The sequence below is a fragment of the Myxocyprinus asiaticus genome, chromosome 14 (genome assembly GCF_019703515.2).
Source record: "Myxocyprinus asiaticus isolate MX2 ecotype Aquarium Trade chromosome 14, UBuf_Myxa_2, whole genome shotgun sequence".
In the NCBI taxonomy this organism is placed as follows: domain Eukaryota; kingdom Metazoa; phylum Chordata; class Actinopteri; order Cypriniformes; family Catostomidae; genus Myxocyprinus; species Myxocyprinus asiaticus.
In genome coordinates, this window is record NC_059357.1 from 541081 (window position 1) to 553493 (window position 12413).

General features: G+C 38.9%; 1 protein-coding gene across 2 annotated transcripts in view; it reads left to right on the forward strand.

Annotated features, from left to right (window-relative positions):
- Positions 1-1535, forward strand: part of LOC127451297 (coiled-coil domain-containing protein 134-like) — a 9481-nt gene extending 7946 nt beyond the window's left edge. Inside the window, exons 7-9 of one of the 2 annotated variants that reach the window (XM_051715871.1) lie at positions 1-170; positions 407-521; positions 586-1535. The exon at positions 1-170 is cut by the window's left edge and continues 379 nt beyond it. The gene's annotated coding sequence lies outside the window, so the exon portion shown is untranslated. Of the gene's footprint in view, positions 171-406 lie in introns of both variants that reach the window. The other variant, XM_051715870.1, reaches the window with a different exon arrangement.
- Positions 1536-12413: the final 10878 nt, after the last annotated feature.

The following is a 12413-nucleotide window of genomic DNA, read 5'->3' on the forward strand; positions in this document are numbered from 1 at the left end:
ATTTTATTTGAGCTATTCATTATATTCACTGTTGTTTAGATGTGTGTTTAGTGCTGTACTTTTGAAAGGTAATTCTGACTGCACTGGGCTTTGAAAGAAAGGGGTCAGCTGAATGGGAGGAGCCAGTGGGGAGGAATCAGACTAATGTGGTGGACAGTGGGAGGAGTCAGGTCAATGGGGGGGTGGGGGTCAGATTAATTGGTGGGTCTAGTGGGGAGTGGTCAGACTAATGGGGGGGGGTCAGTGGGGAGGAGTAAGATCAGTGGGAGGGGTCAGGCTAATGGGAGGAATCAATGGGGAGGAGTCAGTTCAGTGGGTGGGGTCAGGTGGGGAGGAGTCAGTCTAATGGGATGAATCAATGGGGAGGTGTTAGTTCAGTGGGTGGGGTCAGGTGGGGAGGAGTCAGGCTAATAGGAGGAATCAATGGGGACGGGTCATGTCATTGGGTGGGATCAGGTGGGAAGGAGTAAGTCTAATGGGAGGAATTAATGGTGAGGTGTCAGTTCATTGGGTGGGATCAGGTTGGGAGGAGTCAGGCTAATGGGAGGAATCAATGGGAGGAGTCAGTTCAGTGGGTGGGGTCAGGTGGGGAGGAGTCAGGCTAATGGGAGGAATCAATGGGGAGTCAGTTCAGTGGGTGGGATCAGGTGGGGAGGAGTCAGGCTAATGGGAGGAATCAATGGGGAGGAGTCAGTTCAGTGGGTGGGATCAGGTGGGGAGGAGTCAGGCTAATGGGTGGAATCAATGGGGAGGAGTCAGTTCAGTGGGTGGGGTCAGGTGGGGAGGAGTCAGGCTAATGGGCAGAATCAATGGGGAGGGGTCAGGAGTGGGGAGCAGTCGGATGTGTTTCAGCTGAAGATATTTTGTACATTGCAGGGGCAGATTATTTAGGTATATAACACAAGTTAATAAGTTTTGATGATATACATTTAGAAATGGTTAAAGTTCCCACACATAAAATTAGTGTTTAATGTATTTCAATATAAATTAATTATTTATTCGGGTACACTTTATAGACTAATAACAGAATTGTTGGTAATTCATGTCTCTGTTTTCCATTGAGTCATTTATTTACCAAGATAAAAGTTATGTGGAAGTGTGTGTGTGTGTGTGTGTGTGTGTAGGTACACAGACTGGGAGATTTACCTGTGTCTCTTGCTTTAGAGACAAGTATTCATGATCTAAGATCACAGCTGTTGCTCCAGATTCACCACTGCACTGCCAGGAAAGAAACTCTAAATACAAGTGTATTATAATGGTCGTGTTTTTTAAGAGTTTCTAATAAACTCCATGTGAGAACCCAACATCTGTTGAGCCGACGTCATCATTTAAAACACCTTCAATATGAAACTTTTACACTCGCTCTTAGTCACTGCTATACATGCACAACATGATGCTTTCATAAATACTGTGTAAATGTGTGATTGTTATTTAAATAGATCTGTACCCAGAATCTGTAAGTTTCCCATCAGTGGGATATTATTATTGTTGACATAAATATCAGAATGATTATTAATAAAGTTTATGCAAAAACATCTTACGACTGGGCCCTAATTTGTGCTCTTTGTTGTTGGTGAGATCCCCCTGAGCATCCACCGGCTTCAGCTTTAAGAGTTTTTGAGTCCTCTCAGCTAAAGCGGGGAATCTCTATGACCTGTCTTCTGTATTACAGTAGTGCTTCCCAACCCTGTTCCTGGAGACACACCATCAGTACACATTATACATGTTTCCCTGAACGGACACATTCATTTCAGGTCTTTGAGTCTGTACGAACGAGTTGAATTAGGAGTGTTAGATAAATGAGACGTTAATAACGTACTGTTGCTGTGCTTCCAGGAACGGTTGGGGAAGACTTAAAGGTGCAGTATGTAGCAGTTTTCATGTAATATTCGCCTTTTTTTGCCAATGTGTGAACGGCTTGTAACGCAACTTAAAACATGAACCCCTCCCAGGACTTCCTAGGTTGCCTATTAAAGCCTGTAGACTGATTTTCATGTGAAGGGAGCGGGTCGGTTTTGCCGGGAAAATCCAAAGGATGTGACGTTTATGCATGCTCCAGAGAGCCTTCTACTGAATCCCGTCTGGCTAAGCGGGAACGTGATCGAGTGAAAACTAGAGTGAACATCGGCAGGACATTTGATTCCTGGAGGGATCTTCGTTCGGTTTTGGGATCAAAACTGACCCTGAATTGGCGTTCTTCTTATTGGACAGGTAAACTTACATAACTGCAAAGCATGTGAAATATAGTGCCATAAGGATTGATCTGTGTCATTTTAGCTAAACTACAATAACACATGAAATGAATGCTAGACAATGTTCAAGATAATACAAAAAGCTCCATTCATTAGTGTTACGTAACGGTTGTACAGGAAATATATTAATTCTATTATTATAAAACAATAGCGCATCAATATATTAAAATGTCAGTTGTGATCACGTCAATACTGAATTGTGTCAACATATTTATAATGTACAGTCTATTTTATAAACAGCTACTGTCATCATCCACCAGATTTAGCTAACGGCTATTGATAAAGCTGACTAGCTAGCTAACGCTGACATAGGCTATCGTATAAATGCAGTCAATGTATCATGCAAAGAAAAGTGATTACTTCAAACTACAGTCTCTCATAGTCAGACCTATATCCACACTTTATATGAGCCCTGTTCCAGCACTGGAGAGTCAAATATAATATACAGTCTCAAAGTTTGTAGTAAAACAATCATAACTGTGTCATTTTAATTATGTTACCTCATCTGTCAGCATGATGCCGGTGAATCACGTTCAGTCTCTTTGTACGTTACATCATTGTTTTGGTCGATGCTCGCTCGCGTCCCTATGGAGTGTGTGCGCGAGCACGAGCAACAGGCTGCAGTTCACTGAACGGCCACAGGTGTCACTAATAACAAGAGTTTCTGAATCTTACATACTGCACCTTTAAGTAAAGTTATGACATCTCTTATACATATAGATCAGGTGGGGTTTATTCGGGGCCGCAGCTCTTCTGATAATATTAGGTGTTTCATCAATATCATGTGGTCAGTAGGTGAATGATCAGACTGCGGTCGCTGCCATCTCACTTGATGCCGAAAAGGTGTTTGATATGGTAGAATGGGGATTATCTTTTTAAGATTTTGGAAATGTACAGGTTCGGGAATACTTTTATTGGATGGATTAAGTTACTTTATAGACACCCGGATACTCTGGGAGTGGTGATTACTGCTTTTGGAAGAGGTCATGAGGCATCAGTGTATTACTCCTGCTAATTCAGAGTCTGGGGGACGGAGCTTTAACTTCTATCAAGAGATTATGGGAGAAAGATTTAAATGTGTTATTGGAGGAGGGAGAGTGGGCTAAGATTCTAAAAAACATCAAGTCTGCATCTAGAGATGCAAGGGTGCGTCTGATGCAATTTAAGATTTTACACAGATTCTATTGGACCCCCTCTAGATTGTATAGGCTTGGTCTTAAAGACACACCCACCTGCTGGAGATGCCAATCAGAAGATGGGGACACAACCCATGTTTTTTGGGGCTGCGTTAAGATCCAAGAGTTTTGGTTGAAGGTTCAGAGTATTATGTGTGATGTTTTGGGCACTTGAATTTCGTTTTGCCCCAGACTCTGTATTTTAGGCAATGGGGTGGTCATAAATTTGGGGGATAAACACAAAAAATTGGGGTCCTGACCAGTACTATGATTGGCAGACAGATTATTTTAAGGGGGTGGAAGTCAGATGCAGCTCCCTCATTTCTGGAGTGGTGTGTGGAGATGGGGAGGGTGTCAAGCAGAAGGCTGGGGGTTCAAGATTTGTTTGATAGTAAATGAGGCAAGTATTTAGGGTTTTTGGGGGACTCTTGGGGAGGGGCTGTGGAGAGAGAAGTTTAGTTTTACTTATATATGATTACTATACTTTCTTTTTTGTGTGTGTGTGTGTATTATTTTAATTAATTAATTTATCACACATTTGCACATATACAGTGAAATTCTTTTTTTTCCCACATATCAGAGTGCAGGGTCAGCCACGATACGGTGCCCCTGGAGCAGGTAGGGTCAAGGGCCTTGCTCAAGGACCCAACAGCGGCATCTTGGCAGTGCTGGGGCTTGAACCCCCAACCTTCTGATCAGTAACCCAGAGCCTTAACCACTGAGCCACCACTGCCCCCATGTGTATTGTATTTATGACCACAGGGGTGCTCGTTGGGGGTCAGGGTGGGGTTGGTAATTGGGGAGGGGTAATAGTGGGGGTTAAATGTTCAATGTTGACTCAGTGTATATTTGTTGTGTTTTTTCTTTGTTATGAGTCAATAAGAAAATTTTAATTGAAAAACAAAAAAATAAATGCTGATTTGAGAAAAGTTACAGAAGAAGCGTACAAAATAAACCACTGTTTGGAGGAACTGACCAACCAGAACCAAAAGAGAAAGAAAAGCACAAGTTCAGAACAGCTGCTCTTCTCTGTGAGTTTACATTCCCTGTATTATCAAGTTTTATGCAAAATCTTGATTTTCTATTTTCTTGTATATTATTTATTTCAGTGCTGTATTGTTTGTTTTCCCAGAAGTGCTTATTTTGATCTGGCTGGAGTCAGATACAGTAAAGATGGCAGAGGGAACTTCACCTCTTGTTAAGTCTTTTCACACAGACTTGAATATAAATCACAGCATTCTGAATTTATTATTATAAATGTATTTTATTATTCTCAATGAGTTCTTTGGGCCATTGGATGATTGAAAAAACTAATGTCAATGGAAATGCATAATATACAGTCCTGTTCTAAAGATCTATCAGACAGTTCTTCTGTTCTTCACACAAATATAAATAACATTTTAACAGACAGAAGTATTATGTTCAGATGAATTTGCTGCCATTTCTGCAGTTTTCTTTTTTGTTTTGTGCATTCCACAAGAATTATTTTTCATTCGTTTAATTAGACCAGTAATATATGTTTTAAACAATATACACAGATAAACGATGAAAAGGGAACTAAGCAAGTGAAACCAGTTACTGTAATGTGATCATATGCACTAGGCTTGCTCAGCAAGTCTTAACACATCTAACATGAAGAACATTTTTAATAATGTTTTATGCCAGAAATACAAATTGGACAAGAAAGACTGTGTGTTCCAAACGGGATAAATCAGCCTTAGAAGGGCACTTCAAAGGAAGAACAATTATGATATTCATGCTGTAAGATGGCTTCAAGCTGAATTTCCAGTAAAAACTGACTGTTATTTTGGAGCCCTCCAAAGCTCTCACAGTGGATTGTAAAGACTTTAAAGGGAATAGGGCATGTGATGATCACTTCTGAATGGAACTCACCCAGAGACAGCTATTCAACTTCATTAACAAGCTGGCCAAATTAAAGTTTTTTGGAGGCATGCTGAATGATGCTTGTAGTAGCATGATCAAGCACTTGTCAGTCCAGTTTCTCTGCTGGGATGACACTCATGACCACCCTGTTATGATTGCATTAACAGAGAAAACATCAAGTAAATACACTATATTGCCAAAAGTATTCGCTCATCTGCCTTTAGACGCATATGAACTTAAGTGACATCCCATTCTTAATCCATAGGGTTTAATATGACGTCGGCCCACCCTTTGCAGCTATAACAGCTTCAACTCTTCTGGGAAGGCTTTCCACAAGGTTTAGGAGTGTGTTTATGGGAATTTTTGACCATTCTTCCAGAAGCGCATTTGTGAGGTCAGACACTGATATTGGATGAGAAGGCCTGGCTCGCAGTCTTCGCTCTAATTCATCCCAAAGGTGCTCTATCGGGTTGAGGTCAGGACTCTGTGCAGGCCAGTCAAGTTCTTCCACACCAAACTCGCTCATCCATGTCTTTATGGACCTTGCTTTGTGCACTGGTGCGCAGTCATGTTGGAACAGGAAGGGGCCATCCCCAAACTGTTCCCACAAAGTTGGGAGCATGGAATTGTCCAAAATCTCTTGGTATGCTGAAGCATTCAGAGTTCCTTTCACTGGAACTAAAGGGCCAAGCCCAGCTCCTGAAAAACAACCCCACACCATAATCCCCCTCCACCAAACTTCACAGTTGGCACAATGCAGTCAGACAAGTACCATTCTCCTGGCAACCGCCAAACCCAGACTCGTCCATCAGATTGCCAGATGGAGAAGCGTGATTCGTCACTCCAGAGAACTCGTCTCCACTGCTCTAGAGTCCAGTGGCGGCGTGCTTTACACCACTGCATCCGACGCTTTGCATTGCACTTGGTGATGTATGGCTTGGATGCAGCTGCTCGGCCATGGAAACCCATTCCATGAAGCTCTCTACACACTGTTCTTGAGCTAATCTGAAGGCCACATGAACTTTGGAGGTCTGTAGCGATTGACTCTGCAGAAAGTTGGCGACCTCTGCGCACTATGCGCCTCAGCATCCGCTGACCCTGCTCTGTCATTTTACGTGGCCTACCACTTCGTGGCTGAGTTGCTGTCATTCCCAATCGCTTCCACTTTGTTATAATACCACTGACAGTTGACTGTGGAATATTTAGTAGCGAGGAAATTTCACGACTGGACTTGTTGCACAGGTGGCATCCTATCACAGTACCACGCTGGAATTCACTGAGCTCCTGAGAGCGGCCCATTCTTTCACAAATGTTTGTAGAAGCAGTCTGCATGCCTAGGTGCTTCATTTTATACACCTGTGGCCATGGAAGTGATTGGAACACCTGAATTCAATTATTTGGATGGGTGAGCGAATACTTTTGGCAATATAGTGTATCTTACTGTTCATCATTCAAAATAAGTCTGCTACCTCGTGTTTATATAGTAGCTCTGCCATACATTATGCTTCATATTCATGTTGGCCACTTCATAAAATGTCTAAATTTATAGTCTAAGCATATTATATTCATATTACACATGAAATATCAAAATGTCTCATTTCAAACTATACCATACTGCAAGGATTCTTGGGAATTCTGACAAACAGAATTATTCGATGCATGTTTAGACTACCCTTTACTTTCAGTGCTACCAGCATTTGTTTTCTGCAGACCTGAACTTCTTCCTGCCTTACCGTCATCTCTCTGAGTGATGAGCAAGAGTTAACAGGTTCTGGGGAAAATATCACAAATGTGTCTATTTTGGAGCTAAAGAAATCTGCAAAGCTCTGGGGAAGGAGCTAGAGGTGAAACAGTTTGAATTTTGCAGTCTGTTGAGTGTGTTCATGATTGTTTTGGATATTTTCATAGATGTTAAAAAAGTAGAAATAATTGAGCAGATTCAGTTGTGACTTTGTAACAATGAAGACTGCCTTCACTGATCATATGTTATTGTACTAGGGGGAAGGGCCAGAAAAAGAGATGCAATTAAGTATGATATAGGGGTGAGCGATATACCGGTAGAAATTTACACGTTACACATATGTGGTACACTTTATGTCAGAGAAATGGAGGAGGAAGGCGGAGTAGCTGCTGGTTCCTCAAATCCCTGTGAACAAGAAGATGAGGAGGAGATTGTGAAGAAAAAAGAAATGGCAAAATATGCTTCTCATCTGACGTGCAGCTGCTGATACAGTTCTACTCAGCGGTCATTGAGTCTGTCCTCTGCACTTCTATAACTGTCTGGTTTGGTTCAGCTATGAAATCAGACATCAGAAGAATACAAAGGACAATTCGGACTACTGAGAGGATTATTGGTTGCCTCCTGCCCCCCCTTCAAGAACTATACACTTCCAGAGGCTGGAAAAATCACTCTGGACTCACCCTGCCCACTACCTTTTTGAACTGTTGCCTTCTGGCCGATGCTTCAGAGCTCTGAGCACCAGAACCGTCAGGCACAGGAACAGTTTTTTCCTTCAGACTATCCATCTCATGAACAGTTAAAACTGCCCCATTGAGCAATAATTAATGTGCAATACACAGTTTAGTCTTTCTTATATTTATCCAACACATCCAACATCTTCTGCCATTACATTCCCTTGCACATAACAGATTTGTGTTTGTATATCCGTATATTTTTGTGTCTTATTGTGTATTTTTATATAAACTTTATATTCTGTTCACTTATTGTTACTCTTTATTATATTCTTTATTATCTCTGTCTTGTTGTTGTATAGTTTGTGTACTGGAAGCTATGTAATATCTATAAAGTCTAGAGTCATCATTGTGTAGTTTGATTAAATATGATTGTGAAGTGTGTATAAAAATAAGTAATTAAATAATAATTATATTTATAACCCCAGTGAGCAAGCTGAAGGTGACTGTGGCAAGGAACACAAAACTCCATAAGATGTTGATTAATGGAGAAAGATAACCTTGAGAGAAACCAGACTCACTGTGGGGGCCAGTTCCCCTCTGACGGGCAGTGGTGGCTTAGCGGTTAAGGCTCTGGGTTACTGATCAGAAGGTCAGGGGTTCAAGCCCCAGCACCACCAAGATGCCACTGTTGGGCCCTTGAGCAAGGCCCTTGACCCTATCTGCTCCAGGGGTGCCGTATCATGGCTGACCCTGCACTCTGACCCCAGCTGGGATATGTGAAAAAAAGAATTTCACTGTATATGTGCAAAATGTATAATGTGTGATAAATTAATTAATTATTAAATTAAAATTAAACAACCGGGGACTCTCCTCAAACACACACCAGCTGTTGGTGGAGAGGAGAGAGTGTAGTTATACAGCCAATTAATGGATGGGGATTATTGGGAGGCCATAATGGATAAGGGACAATAGGGGGGATTTGGTCAGGACACTGGGGTTAAACATTTACATTTATGCATTTGGCAGACACTTTTATACAAAGCGACTTACAGTGCCCTTATTACAGGGACAATACCTTGAAGCAACCTGGAGTTAAGTGCCTTGCTCAAGGACACAATGGTGGTGGCTGTGGGGACTGAACCAGCAACCCTCTGATTACCAGTTATGTGCTTTAGTCCACTACACCACCACCACTCATTATACCCCTACTCTTTACGAGAAGTGCTCTAGGATTTTTAATGACCACAGAGAATCAGGACCTCAGTTTAACGTCTCATCCGAAGGACGGTGCCTTTTTACAGTATAGTGTCCCCGTCACTATTCTGGGGCATTAGGACCCACACAAACCACAGGGTGAGCACCTCATTCTGGTCTCACTAATACCTCTTCCAGCAGCAAACTTAGTTTTCCCCAGGAGGTCTCCCATCCAGGTACATGCCAGGCTCAACCCTGCTTGGCTTCAGTGGGCAACCAGTCTAGAGCTACAGGGTCTTCTTGACTTTAAACTCTTATAAAGTTTTTCTAACAAAATATACAAAAAAATGAAAATCTAAAGAGCAATGCTACAGTCATTCATTCAAGGCATTGAAGGCACTGTTCCTATATTTTATGCTTATAAAATTCAATCAAATCACCAATAATACAATGTCATCGATTCAACGCGTAAACATCAATGTATATATTTTTTAAGATGCACCTTAATTTTGAAATTCTTTTGCCGGTCACATCCGTAAGCATTTCGGTGAGGTGATGAAGCAACCTTATGATATTCATCTTGCTTTCCATCCATCCATATTTTATATCCGCTTGTCCTATGTAGGGTCACGGGTACTGCTGGAGCCTATCCCAGCTGTCTCGGGCCGAAGGCAGGGAAACACCCTGAACAGGTTATCTTGCTTTATAAGTGCTAAATATGCTTCTAATGTGGGACACGGATGTGCGCAGAGTGATTGAAGTCTGAAGTTACACTGTGCTCTATTTGTACGGTTATAGGATAGCGCAGAGCAGCTCACATGCGTGATTAAATCGGGCTTCCCTCGATATCGTGGCGCATGAATTCTACAAGAGAATTTTCTATTTTCAAGTGCTATGGAGCAATTTAACCAATTAAAATGGCTAAACAGTCACAATATTCTAAACAGGGAAAGAGAAAACACCTGCCCTGTACCAACATCAGTTACAAGACTTTTCACATCTCCACATCAACACTCTTACTAACATTCATCACAGTAAACTGAAACTGAGTTTATCAGTACAACTGTGGAAGTTGTTGCCAAGAAAATAACACGGATAGCCACACTCTAATGAGTGAATTCTCAAAGAACAGAATTAAAAAGACAGACATCAGTACTGAAATATAGACCTGTGTAAATATGAATAGATCATCTGATCACAGTTCTATGCACTGTGCACTTGTAGCCGTCTCCTGAATAAATATAATATCCTACATAACCGCTTGATTACACAGCGCATCTGGATATATGCCAATAACACTCCTCTACATCATTTGAGTAGTGTTTGATGAATTACTGCTGATACGATGTGGGAAAATTTTCACAAACATCTCTTTTTTAATTAAATTAACTTTTACTACTTTTTACTACTTTTATTTTTGGTAATAGCGCAATCTACAATGAGCCTAATTTACATAGAAAGGAGTTGTGTTTGTGCCTTGATTGATGTGTCTTGCCTCACGATTTACTCTAAAAAATAAAAAAAAATGTTATTCATAATTTTATTGTCAAAATATTACAAATTTATTATCGTAATTTTTACTTTATTGTCAAAATATTACGACTTTAATCTCATAATGCTACGATTTTATTCTCATAATTTTGATTTTGTTCTCAAATTATTACGACTTTAATCTCAAAATGCTATGACTTTATTCTCGTAATTTTGACTGTCAAAATATTACGACTTTAATCTCAAAACGTTCCCATTTTATTCTCGTAATTTTGACTTTGTCAAAGTATTACGACTTTAATCTCAAAATGCTATGACTTTATTCTCGTAATTTTGACTGTCAAAATATTACGACTTTAATCTCAAAACGTTACGATTTTATTCTCGTAATTTTGACTGTCAAAATATTAAGACTTTAATCTCAAAACGCTATGACTTTATTCTCGTAATTTTGACTGTCAAAATATTACGACTTTAATCTCAAAACGTTACGATTTTATTCTCGTAATTTTGACTGTCAAAATATTACGACTTTAATCTCAAAACGTTACGATTTTATTCTCGTAATTATGACTTTGTCAAAATATTACGACTTTAATCTCAAAACGCTATGACTTTATTCTCGTAATTTTGACTTTATTCTCAAATTAATACGACTTTAATCTCAAAACGCTATGACTTTATTCTCGTAATTTTGACTGTCAAAATATTAAGACTTTAATCTCAAAACGCTATGACTTTATTCTCGTAATTTTGACTGTCAAAATATTACGACTTTAATCTCAAAACGTTACGATTTTATTCTCGTAATTTTGACTTTGTCAAAATATTACGACTTTAATCTCAAAACGCTGACTATTCTCGTAATTTTGACTTTATTATCAAATTATTACGACTTTAATCTCATAATGTTATGACTTTATTCTCGTAATTTTGACTTTATTGTCAAAATATTACGACTTTAATCTCAAAACGTTACGATTTTATTCTCGTAATTTTGACTGTCAAAATATTACGACTTTAATCTCAAAATGCTACGATTTTATTCTCGTAATTTTGACTGTCAAAATATTACGACTTTAATCTCAAAACGCTGACTATTCTTGTAATTTTGACTTTATTATCAAATTATTACGACTTTAATCTCATAATGTTATGACTTTATTCTCGTAATTTTGACTTTATTCTCAAATTAATACGACTTTAATCTCAAAACGCTATGACTTTATTCTCGTAATTTTGACTGTCAAAATATTAAGACTTTAATCTCAAAACGCTATGACTTTATTCTCGTAATTTTGACTGTCAAAATATTAAGACTTTAATCTCAAAACGCTATGACTTTATTCTCGTAATTTTGACTGTCAAAATATTAAGACTTTAATCTCAAAACGCTATGACTTTATTCTCGTAATTTTGACTGTCAAAATATTACGACTTTAATCTCAAAACGTTACGATTTTATTCTCGTAATTTTGACTGTCAAAATATTACGACTTTAATCTCAAAACGCTGACTATTCTCGTAATTTTGACTTTATTATCAAATTATTACGACTTTAATCTCATAATGTTATGACTTTATTCTCGTAATTTGGACTTTATTGTCAAAATATTACGACTTCACCTCAAAATTCTACGATTTTATTCTTGTAATTTTGACTTTATTCTCAAATTATTACGACTTTTAATCTCATAATTATACAACTTTATTCTTGTAATTTTGATTTTATTCTCAAATTATTACAACAATTATCTACAATAATGCATTAATTTGAGCTTCTGTTACTTTCACTGCCCTAGGGTTATCTGTCTACATTTTTGATGTCCATGTATTGGCACAACACAAACAGAACTGCTGTTAAATTACAATAATCAGATTATTTAAAGTAAAGATGTCATTTATGATGTAATGTTTTTTCAGTAATTCCATTACACATACTTTTCTGTCATTACTTAAATATGCTATTTAGTTTTGATGAAAATGATTTTGCTTTATTTGG